Here is a 19011-nt window from a genome sequence, read left to right as displayed (position 1 = left end):
GATTAAGAACGCTGCTTAAGAGAGCTCCAGAGACGGGCGCCAGCCGCGGCTAAAAGTGCGGAGCCGAGAGACAGACATGAGATGCTAAGGCCGCCGCTGCCGCCACCAAGAAGCCTGTGTGCGAACACAGGTCACTATCCACACCCCCTTCCGGGGAGCCTGTGCAGCCCGCCACTGCCAGGGTCCCGGGATCCAGGGACAACTCCCCCGGGAGAACGCACGGCGCGCCTCAGGCTGGTGCAACGTCACGCCAGCCTCTGCCGCCGCAGGCCCACCCCGCACTCCGTGACCCTCCCTACCCCCCACCCCCACCCCGGCCTCCGAATCAGCGGCTCCTTTAACCCCGTCCTGTCTGAGCAAAGAACAGACGCCCTCCGGCAACCTACACGCACAGGCACAGGCGGGGCCAAATCCAAAGCTGAGCCCCTGGGAGCTGTGAGAACAAAGAAGAGAAAGGGAAATCTCTCCCAGCAGCCTCAGAAGCTGCAGATTAAAGCTCCACAATCAACTTGATGTACCCTGCATCTGTGGAATACATGAATAGACAACGAATCATCCCAAATTTAGGAGCGGTGTGGATGAAAGGCTCTTGGTGCTGCAGCCAGGAGTTAGTGCTGTGCCTCTGAGGTGGGAGAGCAAACTTCAGGACACTGGTCTGCAAGAGGCCTCCCAGCTGCACATAATATCAAACGGCGAAAATCTCCCAGAGATCTCCATCTCAACACCAGCACCCAGCTTCACTCAACGACCAGCAAGCTACAGTGCTGGACATCCTATGCCAAACAACTAGCAAGACAGGAACACAACACCACCCATTAGCAGAGAGGCTGCCCAAAATCATAATAAGTCTACAGACACCCCAAAACACACCACCAGACGTGGACCTGCCCACCAGAAAGACAAGATCCAGCCTCATCCACCAGAACACAGGCACTAGTACCCTCCATCAGGAAGCCTACACAACCCACTGAACCAACCTTAGCCACTGGGGACAGACACAAAAAACAACAGGAACTATGAACCTTCAGCCTGCAAAAAGGAGACCCCAAACACAGTAAGATAAGCAAAATGAAAAGACAGAAAAACACACAGCAGATGAAGGAGCCAGATAAAAACCCACCAGACCTAACAAATGAAGAGGAAATAGGCAGTCTACCTGAAAATGAATTCAGAATAATGATAGTAAAGATGATCCAAAATCTTGGAAATAGAATAGACAAAATGCAAGAATCAGTTAACAAGGACCTAGAAGAACTAAAGATGAAACAAACAATGATGAACAACACAATAAATGAAATGAAAAATACTCTAGATGGAATCAATAGCAGAATAACTGAGGCAGAAGAACTGATAAGTGACCTGGAAGATAAAATAGTGGAAATAACTACTGCAGAGCAGAATAAAGAAAAAAGAATGAAAAGAACTGAGGACAGTCTCAGAGACCTCTGGGACAACATTAAATGCACCAACATTCGAATTATAGGGGTTCCAGAAGAAGAAGAGAAAAAGAAAGGGACTGAGAAAATATTTGAAGAGATTATAGTTGAAAACTTCCCTAATATGGGAAAGGAAATAGTTAATCAAGTCCAGGAAGCACAGAGAGTCCCATACAGGATAAATCCAAGGAGAAATACGCCAAGACACATATTAATCAAACTGTCAAAAATTAAATACAAAGAAAACATATTAAAAGCAGCAAGGGAAAAACAACAAATAACACACAAGGGAATCCCCATAAGGTTAACAGCTGATCTTTCAGAAGAAATTCTGCAAGCCAGAAGGGAGTGGCAGGACATATTGAAAGTGTTGAAGGAGAAAAACCTGCAACCAAGATTACTCTACCCAGCAAGGATCTCATTCAGATTTGATGGAGAAATTAAAACCTTTACAGACAAGCAAAAGCTGAGAGAGTTCAGCACCACCAAACCAGCTCCACAACAACTGCTAAAGGAACTTCTCTAGGCAAGAAACACAAGAGAAGGAGAAGACCTACAATAACGAACCCAAAACAATTAAGAAAATGGGAATGGGAACACACATATCGATAATTACCTTAAATGTAAATGGACTAAATGCTCCCACCAAAAGACACAGATTGGCTGAATGGATACAAAAACAAGACGCATATATTTGCTGTCTACAAGAGACCCACTTCAGACCTAGAGACACATACAGACTGAAAGTAAGGGGATGGAAAAAGGTATTTCATGCAAATGGAAACCAAAAGAAAGCTGGAGTAGCAATTCTCATATCAGACAAAATAGACTTTAAAATAAAGACTATTAGAAGAGACAAAGAAGGACACTACATAATGATCAAGGGATCGATCCAAGAAGAAGATATAACAATTGTAAATATTTATGCACCCAACATAGGAGCACCTCAATACATAAGGCAAATACTGACAGCCATAAAAGGGGAAATCGACAGTAACACATTCATAGTAGGGGACTTTAACACCCCACTTTCACCAATGGACAGATCATCCAAAATGAAAATAAATAAGGAAACACAAGCTTTAAATGATACATTAAACGAGATGGACTTAATTGATATTTATAGGACATTCCATCCAAAAACAACAGAATACACATTTTTCTCAAGTGCTCATGGAACATTCTCCAGGATAGATCATATCTTGGGTCACAAATCAAGCCTTGGTAAATTTAAGAAAATTCAAATTGTATCAAGTATCTTTTCTGACCACAACGTTTTGAGACTAGATATCAATTACAGGAAAAGATCTGTAAAAAATACAAACACATGGAGGCTAAACAATACACTACTTACTAATGAAGTGATCACTGAAGAAATCAAAGAGGAAATCAAAAAATACCTAGAAACAAATGACAATGGAGACATGACAACTCAAAATCTATGGGATGCAGCAAAAGCAGTTCTCAGAGGGAAGTTTATAGCAATACAATCCTACCTTAAGAAACAGGAAACATCTCGAATAAACAACCTAACCTTGCACCTAAAGCAATTAGAGAAAGAAGAACAAAAAAACCCCAAAGTTAGCAGAAGGAAAGAAATCATAAAAATCAGATCAGAAATAAATGAAAAAGAAATGAAGGAAACAATAGCAAAGATCAATAAAACTAAAAGCTGGTTCTTTGAAAGGATAAACAAAATTGATAAACCATTAGCCAGACTCATCAAGAAAAAAAGGGAGAAGACTCAAATCAATAGAATTAGAAATGAAAAAGGAGAAGTAACAACTGACACTGCGGAAATACAAAAGATCATGAGAGATTACTACAAGCAACTCTATGCCAATAAAATGGACAACCTGGAAGAAATGGACAAATTCTTAGAAAGGCACAACCTGCCAAGACTGAATCAGGAAGAAATAGAAAATATGAACAGACCAATCACAAGCACTGAAATTGAAACTGTGATTAAAAATCTTCCAACAAGCAAAAGCCCAGGACCAGATGGCTTCACAGGAGAATTCTATCAAACATTTAGAGAAGAGCTATCACCTATCCTTCTCAAACTCTTCCAAAATATAGCAGAGGGAGGAACACTCCCCAACTCATTCTACGAGGCCACCATCACCCTGATACCAAAACCAGACAAGGATGTCACAAAGAAAGAAAACTACAGGCCAATATCACTGATGAACATAGATGCAAAAATCCTCAACAAAATACTAGCAAACAGAATCCAACAGCACATTAAACGGATCATACACCATGATCAAGTGGGGTTTATTCCAGGAATGCAAGGATTCTTCAATATACACAAATCAATCAACGTGATACACCATGTTAACAAACTGAAGGAGAAAAACCATATGATCATCTCAATAGATGCAGAGAAAGCTTTTGACAAAATTCAACACCCATTTATGATAAAAACCCTCCAGAAAGTAGGCATAGAGGGAACTTTCCTCAACATAATAAAGGCCATATATGACAAACCCACAGCCAACATCGTCCTCAATGGTGAAAAACTGAAAGCATTTCCACTAAGATCAGGAACAAGACAAGGTTGCCCACTCTCACCACTCTTATTCAACACAGTTTTGGAAGTTTTAGCCACAGCAATCAGAGAAGAAAAGGAAATAAAAGGAACCCAAATCGGAAAAGAAGAAGTAAAGCTGTCACTCTTTGCAGATGACATGATACTATACATAGAGAATCCTAAAGATGCTACCAGAAAACTACTAGAGCTAATCAATGAATTTGGTAAAGTTGCAGGATACAAAATTAATGCACAGAAATCTCTGGCATTCCTATACACTAAGGATGAAAAATCTGAAAGTGAAATCAAGAAAACACTCCCATTTACCATTGCAACAAAAAGAATAAAATATCTAGGAATAAACCTACCTAAGGAGACAAAAGACCTGTATGCAGAAAATTATAAGACACTGATGAAAGAAATTAAAGATGATACAAATAGATGGAGAGATATACCATGTTTTTGGATTGGAAGAATCAACATTGTGAAAATGACTCTACTACCCAAAGCAATCTACAGATTCAATGCAATCCCTATCAAATTACCACTGGCATTTTTCACAGAACTAGATCAAAAAATTTCACAATTTGTATGGAAACACAAAAGACCCCGAATAGCCAAAGCAATCTTGAGAACGAAAAACGGAGCTGGAGGAATCAGGCTTCCTGACTTCAGACTATAGTACAAAGCTACAGTAATCAAGACAGTATGGTACTGGCACAAAAACAGAAAGATAGATCAATGGAACAGGATAGAAAGCCCAGAGATAAACCCACGCACATATGGTCACCTTATCTTTGACAAAGGAGGCAGTAATGTACAGTGGAGAAAGGACAGCCTCTTCAGTAAGTGGTGCTGGGAAAACTGGACAGCTACATGTAAAAGCATGAGATTAGATCACTCCCTAACACCATACACAAAAATAAGCTCAAAATGGATTAAAGACCTAAATGTAAGGCCAGAAACTATCAAACTCTTAGAGGAAAACATAGGCAGGACACTCTATGACATAAATCACAGCAAGGTCCTTTTTGACCCACCTCCTAGAGAAATGGAAATAAAAACAAAAGTAAACAAATGGGACCTAATGAAACTTAAAAGTTTTTGCGCAGCAAAGGAAACCATAAAGAAGACCAAAAGACAACCCTCAGAATGGGAGAAAATATTTGCAAATGAAGCAACTGACAAAGGATTAATCTCCAAAATTTATAAGCAGCTCATGCAGCTTAATAACAAAAAAACAAACAACCCAATCCAAAAATGGGCAGAAGACCTAAATAGACATTTCTCCAAAGAAGATATACAGAGTGCCAACAAACACATGAAAGAATGCTCAACATCACTAATCATTAGAGAAATGCAAATCAAAACTACAATGAGGAAAAAAAAAAAAAAAAAACTACAATGAGATATCATCTCACACCAGTCAGAATGCCCATCATCACAAAATCTAGAAACAATAAATGCTGGAGAGGGTGTGGAGAAAAGGGAACCCTCTTGCACTGTTGGTGGGAATGTAAATTGATACAGCCACTGTGGAGAACAGTATGGAGGTTCCTTAAAAAACTACAAATAGAACTACCATATGACCCAGCAATCCCACTACTGGGCATATACCCTGAGAAAACCATAATTCAAAAAGAGTCATGTACCAAAATGTTCATTGCAGCTCTATTTACAATAGCCCAGAGATGGAAACAACCTAAGTGTCCATCATCGGATGAATGGATAAAGAAGATGTGGCACATATATACAATGGAATATTACTCAGCCATAAAAAGAAACGAAATTGAGCTATTTGTAATGTGGTGGATAGACCTAGAGTCTGTCATACAGAGTGAAGTAAGTCAGAAAGAGAGAGACAAATACCGTATGCTAACACATATATATGGAATTTAAGAAAAAAAATGTCATGAAAAACCTAGGGGTGAAACAGGAATAAAGACACAGACTTACTAGAGAATGGACTTGAGGCTATGGGGAGGGGGAAGGGTAAACGGTGACAAAGCGAGAGAGTGGCATGGACATATATACACTACCAAACGTAAGGTAGACAGCTAGTGGGAAGCAGCCGCATAGCACAGGGAGATCAGCTCGGTGCTTTGTGACCACCTAGAGGGGTGGGATAGGGAGAGTGGGAGGGAGGGAGACGCAAGTGGGAAGAGATATGGGAACATATGTATATATATAACTGATTCATTTTGTTGTGAAGCTGAAACTAACATACCATTGTAAAGCAATTATTCTCCAATAAAGATGTTAAAATGAAAAAAAAAAAAAATCAATACCTTGTTCGGCCATGGGTCCTTTTCAGCTGTATTAGGTGTCGTGGGAGCATCTGCCTGGGGCTCCCAGATGAAGTCCACATTCCTGTTCCTCCAGCCCTTCACGATCTGCCTGCTTCTTGCCCTTCCAGCCTCATCTCTCACCGCTCAAAAGCTCCCTAGTTCTCAGACCTTCTGAACTTGCAGTTCACCCTACATGCTTCTTCACATCCAGGGGCAGGGGCACATTTCATCCTTTCTGCTTGAAAGGTCCTTCAAGCACAGGCACCGTGAGCCCCCTCCCTTCTCCTGGCCGTTCCAACTCACCTTCCATGCTTGGCGTGGCGTAGATGATGCCTCTTCTGAGAAGCTCTCCCTCACTTAACGGCTCTGAGTTTTCTTCTTCTGTGTTCACATGACTTTGTCACACTTTCACACTGTATTTTAAAGTCTTTTTCTTTCATTATAAAAGGCACTCAGACTTATAGTGGAAAATTTGGTCAAGACCAAAAAAAAAAAAAACAAGCTTAAAGAGAAGAAAAATTAAGACAAAAGTCAACAACTTGGGGCTATAAGTACTGTTAATCGATGAATTTCTTTCCAGAATTTTTTTCTATACATATATTTATACATTTTTACATATTTAGAGAAGGAAAAAAAATAAAGCTGCAAAAAAGACAAGGACAATATTGCCTGTAACAGTTCAGTGCATGTAGTGTTTCTAGGTGAATGGTAATTTTTAAAAATAGTTCAGAAAGTTTACAAATCAGATTGCAAGGGATTTTTTAGCACTGGTTTAACAAAAACATATGCTGGAAAATATGCTTAAACAAATCTGTTTAAACAGTTTGTATTCTCTTTTTTCATTTGGTATTTTTCATGTCCTAAATCTTCTTTGAAAATGCATTTTTAGTCCATAATCCTCTGTTTTATAATTCTCATGGTATTATAGTATTTGCTTACTTTTTGGTAGTCCCTACCAGACTGCAAGCTTATTTAAGGCTGAGCCTGTGAATTTTATCATTTTATCTTTAATACCTAATGCAGCCTGAGTGGGTTCAGTTGGCATGAAATACAATGAATGAACGAAAGATTACCTCATTCTTTCTGAATTCTTTACTCAGTCAACCAACCCCTGACTATTTGTTATCTACCTCTGAGGTGACCAAGACTATGCTTAAGTCCACAGGTCTCGTGGATGCCGGGAAGCAGCACCACAAGCCACATGTCCCTTCGGGGATGAAGGTGTGACTCTCCCCACTGCTGACAGAAAGCCCTCGGGGATTGCCTCTCCTAAAGGGAGCTGCTTTGTCCAAGGTCAGCCCCTTTCCTAAGGTCGCCTGCATCCAATGACTGGTCCATGGAAATATAAAGCTCTGGTTCCTTCTATGAAGAGTTGCTGTCTCAGCTTCTGAACTCCCCTTAGCGTGCGTCTGCTGAGGCCGCCACAAAGACAGCACAGCTCAACTTTTCCCTTTGCCCACTCCTGCTTCTTTCTCTTCCTTTACTCGGGTGTTGACCTCAAGAGCACCGCCCCCAAACTTTCTGTGCATTAATCTCCACCTCAGAGTCTGCTTCCTGGAGAGCCCAGCCTGCAGCAGTAGTGATCTAGAAGATGCGTAGACACACCCCTAACTTGAATCTCATGCACTTCCAGATCACAGACTGTAACACCTTGAGCAGAGACCATGACCTAAACCTGTCATAGCATTAACCTCACAACAGTCTCTAGTACGTAGAACACTCTCAAATTCTGAGTAAGCATCAGCTGAGTGTTGCCAGCTATTGGGATTAAAGGCAAGACTGACTGGTTCTCGAGTTTCAAGTCTGAGAGGCTGAGTGAAGGAGATGCTACTGGGAGCAGACATTCATTCTGTGGAAAATTGGTTTGATGTTAGTTTGGTGCAAACATGTTGCATTTGAATGTTGCATTTGAACGGTGTCAGAATCTTCAAAGGGAAATGTCTGATAGGCAGTAGGCATATAGAACCAGGTCTCGTGTACGAAACAGTTTGGAAATAGAGATTGAAGCACTATAGATTCACACAGAGCTACTAGTTGAACCTATGAGAATAAGGAAAGCTCCGAGTTGGGGGTTTTTTCTTTTTAAAATTAGAAACAGAAGAGTAGCAGATCCATCAAATGATGGCCCCTCGATTAAAGAAGGAGAGAAGAGGATGCATTGAAGGGAGAGAGGAGGGGTCAAATATATTAGGAAGAGACTCAGTATGGTGCAGTATCTCCAGAAACAAAAAGAAGAAAATTTCAATAGTGATTTCTTCATGTTAATTTGGCTCAAGCCATGTTGGAGCTGCACACTGAGTTATCTGTCCCACGATGCAAGTATGGTAAAGGACACAGAGGCAACGCAGGGATCAGGGCAAAACTTCAGGGAATAATGGCTGTTATCTTCAGAGAGGAAGGGAAATAGCAAGATGCTAGAAAAGAGGAATATCCAGTGTACAATAGAAAGCTCTTGGAAATTAAACACATGATAACAGAAATTTTTAATGTAACAGAATTGGAAGATAACTGACTAACTCTTCCAGAAAATAGTATAAATAGGGAAAAGTATGGAGAAGAGAAAGCTGGAGAATCAATTCAGGAAGTCTAATTTCTGAAAGATGATAGAACAAATAAAACAGACCAGGGAGCTATCAAAGAAATTACATAAGAAAACTTTCCCAAAGGATATTTTTCAGATTGAATGAGCTCCACAAAGGCCCAACACAATGAATGAAAATAACCCACAACAATGATATTGATAGATATCAAAGATATCGTAGATTTCTGGGGATAAAGAATAAAAGCTCTGAGACAGAGACAGAGAGAACAGATAACAGATCACATGCAGAACCAGGATGGTATCAGACTCTTCAGTAGCAGTACCAGAAGTTAGAAGACAATGGAAAAATGCCTTTGAGGTCCTAAGAGAAAATAATTTCCAAGCTAGAATCTCATACCCAGCTAAGCTTTCAATCAAATATGATGGCAAAAAAGGACAAGATCTCAAAATGTATCTTCCATGTGTCACTTTTTTTTTTTTTTTTGGCCATGCCTCGAGGCTTGCAGGTTCTTAGTTCCCCGCCTAGAGATTGAACCTGGGCCACCCGGGGCCACGGCAGTGAAAGCACCGAGTCCTAACCACTGGACTGCCAGGGAATTTGCCATGTGTCACTTTTCAGAAAGTTCCTAGAGGATATGCTCCACCAAAACAAGGTAGTTAAGAAAGAGCAAGACATGAGATTAACAACATCAGTCACAACAAATAAACAAAAATTAGAGGATCCAACAGAGAAGAGAAGAAAAAGGAATTTCAAGGATGACAAGGTGGAGGAGCATGAGAGCGGAATTCTCATTTCCACGACAGGAGGTTAATGGGTAGTAGCTGTAACTGAAAAACAAATAGCAGTATAATATTGTTATTTAGATATATGAAGGTAAATAACAGGAGGTACAGCTAAAGAGATGAAAGGAATTTCCTGGAATCTCACGGAAGAAGAAATTGGGGGAGGGGATCGGTTGGGGACAGGGTTGCTGTTTTTCTTTCAAAGTCTTGTAGTAGTATTGGACTTTTAAACTAAGCACATTTATTACTTTCATACAAATTAAATTTAGGTAAAAAGTCCATGAGTATGCCAGAAATCATTTGTAAAATGTGTGTAAAAATAGCCCCTTCACCCACACTATTAGAACTCATCTTTCAGGAGAGAAGGCAAGCTCCTCTGATTGGTCTTTCTTCTTCTGCAAATGGTTTTTGAGCAAACTCTTGGGAGCCCATCAATCTGCCAATTAGAAGAAAATGCAAGAGTAACAGTAGGAATCAGGACTGCAAGGAAACAGTTACCATCCCATAAAATTATTGCCTTTACCAAATTAGAATAAACCTGTCAAAGCGATGTTTAACTATCTTTATGTAAAAATCAAAATGGTCTGACTTCAGCTGTCAAACAGACTCTTCCAACTTGTCTGTAACAAAGTGCTCCCTTAGTAAGTCATATACTTGAGGTTGCATTTGCACTTTGGGGAGATGGAGCTGCCAGCCCAGGAATCCCTGCCTTTTCCACGGCTGCCTCTGGCACACACAGAATGGCCCGCTAGCTAAGTTGGCCTGGCAGTTGCAGCAGGATGGGTGAATGTCGCTCCTGCAGGAAAACTATGAAGTAAAATATAATTGTACCTACCTCACTGATCAATAAAACAAAATTAAAAATCTAGCTTCTCCACCTGAATGAGAGGCAATTTTCTGTGGCTTCTCACATTTGCTAGAATTTTACAAATATGTTTCCCCCAAACCACCAGATGAGAAAAATCAGTACAATACTAGTTATTTTTATGTGCTGCCTCATCCTTTATACAAAGTATCTCAGATCACTTTAAAGTGAGCGGGAAGAAGGGAGAGTGTGATTTATAGAGCCTGAGGGACCAGGGCTAATGCTGCAGAAGTAGGGGATGGCCCACGGAGTACTCAGGAAGGAAGGAAGTCTAAGAGTCGGATACGAACCACAGTTACTGTCCCTTGCAGGGACAGGGAAAGAATTGTAGCAGGAGTCACAACTTTACTCTCAGAGTTGAGGAGGTCATCATGGAGGGATGGTCAGAACTAGAAGATAGGTGAACACTAACAAGGGTTGAAATGCTTATAAATCTCTCTTCACACTAATTATTTTTTAGAAAGAGCTTTACTGAGATATAATTTACACTTCATGCAATTCATCCACTTAAAATGTAAAATTCAATGGTTTTTAATATATTTAGGGAGTTATGTAACCATCAATCAATTTTAGAACATTTTCATCACCTCCCAATACAACCCATACCCCTTAGCGGTCACTGTCCCGTCTCCCTCCCTGCCTGACATACAGTCATACGCAACCACTATTCTACCTTCTGTCTCTATGGAGTTGCCTTTTCTGAACATCTCATATAAACAAAATCATACAATATGTGGTCTTCTGTGACTGGCTTCTTTAATGTAGCATAATTATTTCAAGGTCCATCCATGGTGTAGCATGTATCAGAAGTTCATTCCTTTTTATGGCAGAATAATAATCCATTGTATGTATGTACCACGTTTACTTACCCATTCATCAGTTGGACATTTGGATTGTTTACACTTTTTGGCTACTATCGCTAATACTTTAGAGAACATTTATGTATCAGTTTTAGTGTGAATATGTTTTCAATTCTCTTGGATACATCTCTAGGAATTTCTGGGTTAAATGATAACTCTATGTTAAACATTCTGAGGAACTGACAAATTTTCAAAAGCACCGTTTTACATTTCCATCAGCAATGTATGAAGTTTCTAATTTTTCCACATCCTCATCAACACTTGTTTTTACCTGTCTTTTTAATTATAGCCATCCTAGTGGGTATGAAGTGGTATCTCCTTGTCCCAATAATTTCTCATCTTTAATTTCGTTCCTACACTCTCATGATATGCGGGCTTTAATGGCCAGTGGCTGTTTTATTAAAATTCCAAAATGGAAAGAAAAGGATCAATAAAGAACTCTTGAACCTCAGTGCACCTCTTAAAATTGTCCACAGACCCCAATGTTTGGAAGAAAAATTACCCCGATGCTTGGAAAGGGTAAGCACAGAGATTAAATAAACTATACATTATCACTATTCATTACCACCATTACTTACTGAGGACATATATACCACCAAAGGACCATGCCAAGTGCCTTAGAGGAAATGAAAAACACACAGGCTCCTGACCACCAAGGATTTGCAGAATTCTGGAACTCATAATGATGGCAATAATACTGTTTGCACACAATTTAACAGACTATAAAGGGCTTTGAGATCTTAACTCTGGGTTGTTTTGGGTTTTTTCCTCAGAAGTTGAAAGTTAAAGCAGCCAGGGGCTCTGTGAGCCCTCTACTCCCACAAGACAAGGGATCAGGGGCTTATCAGGAGGTAGATGTGCCATGGGGCAGCATGGCAGAGGAAATGTATCTGACAATGGCTCTGACAAGGAGCCCCACGTGCACGGAGCATATGAAGAGCCAGGAAGGACTGGTAGCCTGGGAAGGAAGTCCGATCATGTTATGACACCATGGGCAGGAGAAACCATGGGGTACAGAGACATGCACTGGGGGGCCTAGGCGCCCAGACAGGAGATTGGGGACCAAAGGGAGGGTGCCTGGGCACACATCTGCCATGACCTCGTGAGCTGCCACTGGCTTTCCCAGGCCACCTCCACTTCCCTAGCAATACTGGCCCATTTGTGAATTTTTGAATGTGCTGCCCATTCTTATCTTTGTGTGTTTCTTCTATAGGTCGTTTCCTGAAACACGTTCCTCCAATTCCTACACAACATTGCCAAAGACATTACCATTCAAGACGGCATCGGTTGCTTATTGAAAACCTTTTGCTCCCTCACCACCACTTAAGTAAACGTGACCAAAATGTGGCATTCAATGCTATTCTCAATCTGCCCCAGTCCCCCTTTCCCAGCTCCACTGTGCCACCAGGTAAGCCCACTTCTATATCCTTTATGAACTGGAATCAAAAAAGAGCTCTAGGGCTTCCCTGGTGGCACAGTGGTTGAGAATCCGCCTGTCAATGCAGGGGACACGGGTTTGAGCCCTGGGCCGGGAAGATCCCACATGCCTGCCACAGAGCAACGAAGCCCGGCGCCACAACTACTGAGCCTGCGCTCTAGAGCCCTCGAGCCACAACTACTGAAGCCCGTGCACCTAGAGCACGTGCTCCGCAACAAGAGAAGCCACCGCAATGAGAAGACTCCGCACCGTAATGACGAGTAGCCCCCGCTCGCCGCAACTAGAGAAAGCAGGAGTGCAGCAATGAAGACCCAATACGCCAACAATAAATTAATTAATTAAAAAAATAGGATATAGAAGTATTATTCAACCCAAAATGCAAAATGACAAAATATAAATGAAAAAGTGAAATGCAAGCATGCTTTTATTTAACAGTGGTCGTCAATATCAGTGAGCCAGAAGAGTAAACAGAAGCATAGCTCCTGAGCCCGATTATTCTCCATCGCAGTAAGATGTGTATAAAAAAGGAGGGGATGGTGCTGGCCTTCGAGTTGATTTTTTAAGAAATGCAGTAGACTTGTACATTTGTGAAACAATTGGGCAACGTCAGAGATACATTTTGTGGTATACTGTGTCCTCAGCAAGCAAATTGATCTCTAGGGGAGAGAATACCTATAGTGCCTTAAACATGGCTGCAAGTTCTTTGCCACTCCTCTCATTAAGAGGTGGATCTATATCCTTTCACCCTGAGTCTGCGCTGGCCCTCTGACTTTCCTCATCCAATAGAAAGCAGCAGAAGTGACACTGTGTAACTTCCAAGGCTGAGCCTGGAGAGGCCTGCAGTTTCTCTTGTGTGCGAGAAATGCTCCCTTTTGGAATCCAGACTATGCCATGAGACACACAAGCCATGTGGAAAAACCGAATGGAGAAGAACTAAGGTGCTCTGGTCAACAGTCCCAGATGAGCGTCCAGCCACCAGCCAGTGCCAGCTGCCAAGCACACTGGTGAGGCAACTGAGAAGTTCCACCCTGGTGAAGTCCCCACCCAGCACCACACAGAGCAGAAGAAACATCCAGCTGAGCCTGGTTAACGCTCAGAAATGTGAAAGACAGTAAATGGCTGTTATTTTAAGCCACCAAGTGCTGGTGTGGTTTGTTTTCCAGCAGTAGATAACCAAAACAAACCCTGATTCAGAGCCAGGCAGGGTGAATTTACTGGAAAGTGAGACCAATTCAAAATTCTGCTCAGCCCTAGGAATACCAAAGTGGGACAGAAATAAGACTTTCTGCCTCCCAGGCAATTCCCAAGAGAAAGAGCTCAGTTGGCTGTGGAAGAATTAATAAAACAATGCAGTAAAGTGGGATAAACTGCTTTGTCAGCAGTGTCACTGGCAAAGTGTACAAAACCTATCACGCCGTTAAAGTAAGCAATCTAATTACTACAATATGTATGAAGTGAAATAATCAACTTGCAGTTTGATGAGAAGAGTATATAAAATCAGTAGCTGGAAACAGCACGGTGAATCAGTAAAGTTTATGAAAATGGGATTTGTTTTGTGTGACTGTGAGTAACAAATGCACAACATGTCTTGCTCTTAGGAAACGAGGAGAGGGCCCTCTGTGGTCTGAGGCCACATTCAGGATAAAGGGTTGATGTATATCTATCTACTGCTTGATTTATTTTGCTTACATCCAGGGCTGTTGGGTTTATTCTAATTTTTTAGGTTTCGCATTTGCCCAGACACCTGTCACTTGCCCATTTTGCCTCCAGCCCAGTAGACTCCTACTTATCAATGTCCAGTTAATACCACCTCTGTGAAGCCTTCCTTTATTCCTCCTACCAATAATTAATCATTTTCCTTAGTGTGTCCCAATGACACCTTTTACAAGTTGTTAAAACAGCACATATCACCTTGTTTCAATTTCTCATTATGTGAGCTTACTGGGGGCAGAACTAAGCCCTATTCAGGTTGGTATGCCCTCTAATGGGTAAGACCTGGTCCTGGGCATGTAGAAAGGCTACACAGTGGGTATTCAGTATTCAAATGGATGTGGAAGGACAGAAAGAAGGTTAGATGGGGGTGGGGGGTAGATTCCCCTTAAATGGTGACTTATGGAAAATCCTAAGGGTTGAAAAGATAGGAAAGGAAATTATGCAATGGCTTGAGAATTTCTCTACGGGAAGGGTCTAAGCATGGGAGTACTGTTGGAAGGAGAGGTTAGAGAGTCTGCTTAGAAGCACACTCTTAATTTAGACTTCATGTTTATTTGGGGTGGATTTGGGGCTCTGTTTGAGGCTATGGAAAAGCTAAAGCCACCCCTTGGTACAACCACTGAAAAACGTGCTTGCAAAATAAGTTTGATTGGTTCTCAAAAGCTTACTGGTTGGTGGCAACATCTAATGTGCCCAAAGAAGGCAACTGGGACTGAGAACAAAATTACCTGATTGGGGTTTGAAGCTTGACCACTGGGGCAACAGCAAGAAAGCGTCATGATTTCACAGCACCGGGCATAGAGATCTCTGTAGATGGGGTCTCTGTCTTCCAAAACTGTTTCTCAACCATGCCTGGGCTCGCCCCCGTTCCTTGGAGACTTTGATTTGAGGACAGAGCCCTCAGCATTTTCTAAAATCTTTCCGGGTGTTTCTAATGGACAGTCAGGATCAGAAACCATTCATTGCTCTAGGAGCTTACATTCAGATCCAAATGCAATGACAGGGACCATAGTGTTTTCAGGATACTCTGGCAACAGAATAAAAACATTGCCTGCATATGAAGAGAGCCACATTGTATATACATTAATTGAGCTGACATTTATTGAGTGGCTATGATGTGCCAGGCCCCATGCCAGGGGCTGGGAAACAACAATGTGCAGCGCTCGTGGCGTTTACATAAGTCTAGTTGGGCTATTAGACATTAAATAATAAACACATATGTAATTACGAATTGTGATGAATGTTCTGGAGGAAAGGACAAGATGCTGTGATACAGGATAATCCAGTTTAGGTGGAGTGGGGCAGGAAAGGAAAGCAGAGAGCAAGTCCCATTTAGGTTGAAACCTCAGAATACAATTCAGTGATAGATGTGTTTGAGGAGATGGAGGATAGCATTAGGTTGAACCACATGAAATTGCTGAGATTTAACCATTTATGACCTACAAAATGGCAATTTCATACGGTTCAACCTAATATAAGCATGTAATCTGAGCAGGGACCGGGGAGAGAAGGCATGGGGTGTTCTCCTTTCATCGTAGCAGGTACAGATGGCTGCAAGATTAGAGACAATTGCAGCCAAGGAGGAAAACCTGCAACCCCACATTACAAAAGTAGCACTGGAATTTGAGCAGTATATCGAATGTTTATAGCATCCCTTGATTTTAAATACCCATACTTGTTCTCAAATCACTGAATCGATGTTTGGAGAAAAAGCCAAACTTCCGTTATCTCCCCTCCTTCTAAAATAGAAGTGGAGAGGGGCTGTTGTTTAAAGTTTGGTTCCTGGGGGCTGTGCATTTCTGAACAAATCAGCTGCTCCCATCACCAGGTAACCACACAGCAGCACACAACATGGTCCACTTACCATGACTGCATAACAAACCTCCCTGAACTTAGTGGTGCAAAACAACCACCATGTAGTATGCTCATGGATCCCAGGGATCAAGTATTGGAAAGGCCACAGTGGGGATGCTTCTTCTCTGCTCTACCATGTCTGGGGCCTCATCTGGGAAGATTTGGACTACGAGGGGCTGGAATTGCTGGAATTGGAGGATCTATCTCCCACATGGGCTCTTCACTCCCTTGTCTGCTACCTGAGCTGGGATAGGTGGAAGGCTGGCTCAACTGGGACTGTGGGCTGGACTACTGCCCTTGGGCTTCTCACAGTCTGCTAGCTAAGTTCTGAGACGAAGGGTCCCAAGACGGGACCTTTGAAGAGCGAGCATTTCAAGAAGACCAGATCAAAGCCAACTGGCCTTTTGACCCTGTTTCAGAAGTCACAACGAATCCTTTCTGCCACACTCCATTGATGGAAACAACAACAAGCTTACTCATATCCAAGCAGGGGGAGAGAGGGACAAAAATTCCACCTCTTGATGGGAAGACTGTCAAGGTCACATTGCAGAAGAGCATGGGGGATAGGAGATATTACTGCATCCATCTTTGAAAATGCAATCTGCTGTGAAGTGATTAGAGAGTAACACCCAGAGAAGCCTTCATGAGGGGCCAGGTAATGGCTTTGCACAGGATAGTTGTGCCTGGAAAAAGTGAAGGTGAGGGCGAGCTACCCCTGTTACAAGAAAGAAGTGATTCCAGCAAAAGGAGTTTCCACAAACAACACTTCTATTGTCATAGTGTCTGGTTCTTCTTGAGAGGATGGAGACACGCACACGCAGTTTAGAGAGAGACAGAGGACTTCTGCTGGCAGAGCCAGAATTTTGCAAAGCATGTTAGAGGGAAACAGAGTCTTCCAAAGAAATCAAAGTCTCAGTTTGAAAAGACCTCTTAAAGAGAACTGCAGAAGCAATATCTGAGATTTAGTGACTGGAGGCAAGAAGCAGATGTCAAGATTTAAGACGCCTTAGACTGCAGCCTGGAAGGAAGGAGCCAGGGGGATAAATACCCTGACCTTTCTCAACTCCTGCCCTTTGATCTCCTGCCAGTACCTCCCTTTGGCCAAAGCAAACCAGAAGCCAGAGGGCAGGAAGTCTGGGCCAGGCAGCCCCTGGAGGCCCGCTTTTCCAGGTACAGAGCGGTGTGGACAGCGGTGGAGGTGGATCCAGAGCACAGACCCTGAATGAAAGAACACACTCAGAGTCTGTAACCCACACTGTGTGGACACCTGGACCTGGGAGGTCCAATGTGTACGCCTAACCTAACTATTACATTCAAGGTTTGGCCACCGGGATGAGCACAGCTGGGATAAGCATTGTCCTTATTTTGTGTTACTGAGGCTGAACTCTGTTCACATACGGGATTTGTTGGAATGCTCCTGCAGCATTAGTACACACAGACAGAGTGAGTGTCTCTGTGTCCCATGTTATTTATTATATAAGGCAGGGCAGCGAGGGGGTTGAGATCCAAGCTCTGGAGTCACACAGCCTGGGTTCAAGTCCTTGCTCTGCCACAGATTAGTGCAGTAGGTGAGTTACTTAACTTCTCTGTGCTTTAGTCCCCTCATCCTGAAAGGAGGGATGAAGATTACTCTGCATGGGGTAGTCTAAGGGTAAAATGAAATCGTGTGTATCGAGCACAATGCTTGACATGTAGTTTAAGGATCTGATAAATGCTCTTATTGTTCTCTTGCAACAGAAGCTTTCTGAGGGTCGTTTACATGCAGAGAGCTCCATACTTCTTCAATGCAGTGTGAAGTTGCTTTAACACCCTTTTCAGTGCTATTTTAATAACATGTCTCTTAGTCATACTTTAACCCTTACCCCCGATACACTGTCAGGCGGACAAACATGTAGAACATTACAGTCACAATTTAAAATACGTATGCCTTTTGACTCAGCAATCTAAGAGTAGGATTTTAACTCACAGATATAATCACAGATACATCTATTGTACCCAAAGAACTATGCACAAGAATATTCTCTATAGTTTATATTTCAAAAGATTATAACACAGTTTAATCTTTTAAAAAACATCTTTAAAAAAATCTTTTACTGCTGAAAAACTGTGAGAACAACACAGTTTTTCAGCAGTAGGGGACTGGTTAAATTACGGCACACAGAATGAGGCAGATCATTCTGATATGAAACAAACTCCAAGATATACTACTGAGTGAAAAAAATAATATGCAAAAACAATGCTTACAGTGTACCACCTCTTGAAGTTCAAAAAGGATACGGTGTATATATACGCATGTGGGCGCACGCGCACACACACACACAGGCTGGTATATATGTAGACTAGCTCTGGGAGGACACAGGAAAACTAGTAACTGGGGATGCTCCTTGTGCAGGGGAAACAAAGGCCTGGGTGGGAGAGGGGCAGAGGAAGGGAGCCTATTCTTTGTCATACATTGTTTTGGACATGTTCAGTTTATAACTAGGTGCATGTATTACTTGGTAAAATTGATTAAAAATCCCAACACAGTAAATACACAGCAAAGGATACTGCTCTATACAGTATACAGCAATGACACGTTTGGGGGCTGAAGGAATAATGTGAGCACATTATTGAAAATGTAACACTTAGGTATCACATTTCTAATGATGTACAGCTAGGATTTCTAGGGATGTGGAGGAAATAGAGAGGGACGATCCACA

At 41.9% G+C, this 19011-nt stretch overlaps 1 long non-coding RNA gene across 1 annotated transcript in view; it reads left to right on the top strand.

The window, feature by feature from the left end:
* LOC117199856 (uncharacterized) overlaps window positions 1-18237 on the top strand; it is a 147705-nt gene extending 129468 nt beyond the window's left edge. The window contains exons 5-6 of the long non-coding RNA XR_004481205.2: window positions 7423-7550; window positions 12521-18237. This is a non-coding gene — a long non-coding RNA (uncharacterized LOC117199856). The remainder of the gene's footprint in view (window positions 1-7422; window positions 7551-12520) is intronic.
* The last annotated feature ends 774 nt before the right edge of the window (window positions 18238-19011 follow it).

Source organism: Orcinus orca, chromosome 9 (assembly GCF_937001465.1).
Source record: "Orcinus orca chromosome 9, mOrcOrc1.1, whole genome shotgun sequence".
In the NCBI taxonomy this organism is placed as follows: Eukaryota; Metazoa; Chordata; class Mammalia; order Artiodactyla; family Delphinidae; genus Orcinus; species Orcinus orca.
This window is presented reverse-complemented; position numbering and strand designations above follow the sequence as displayed.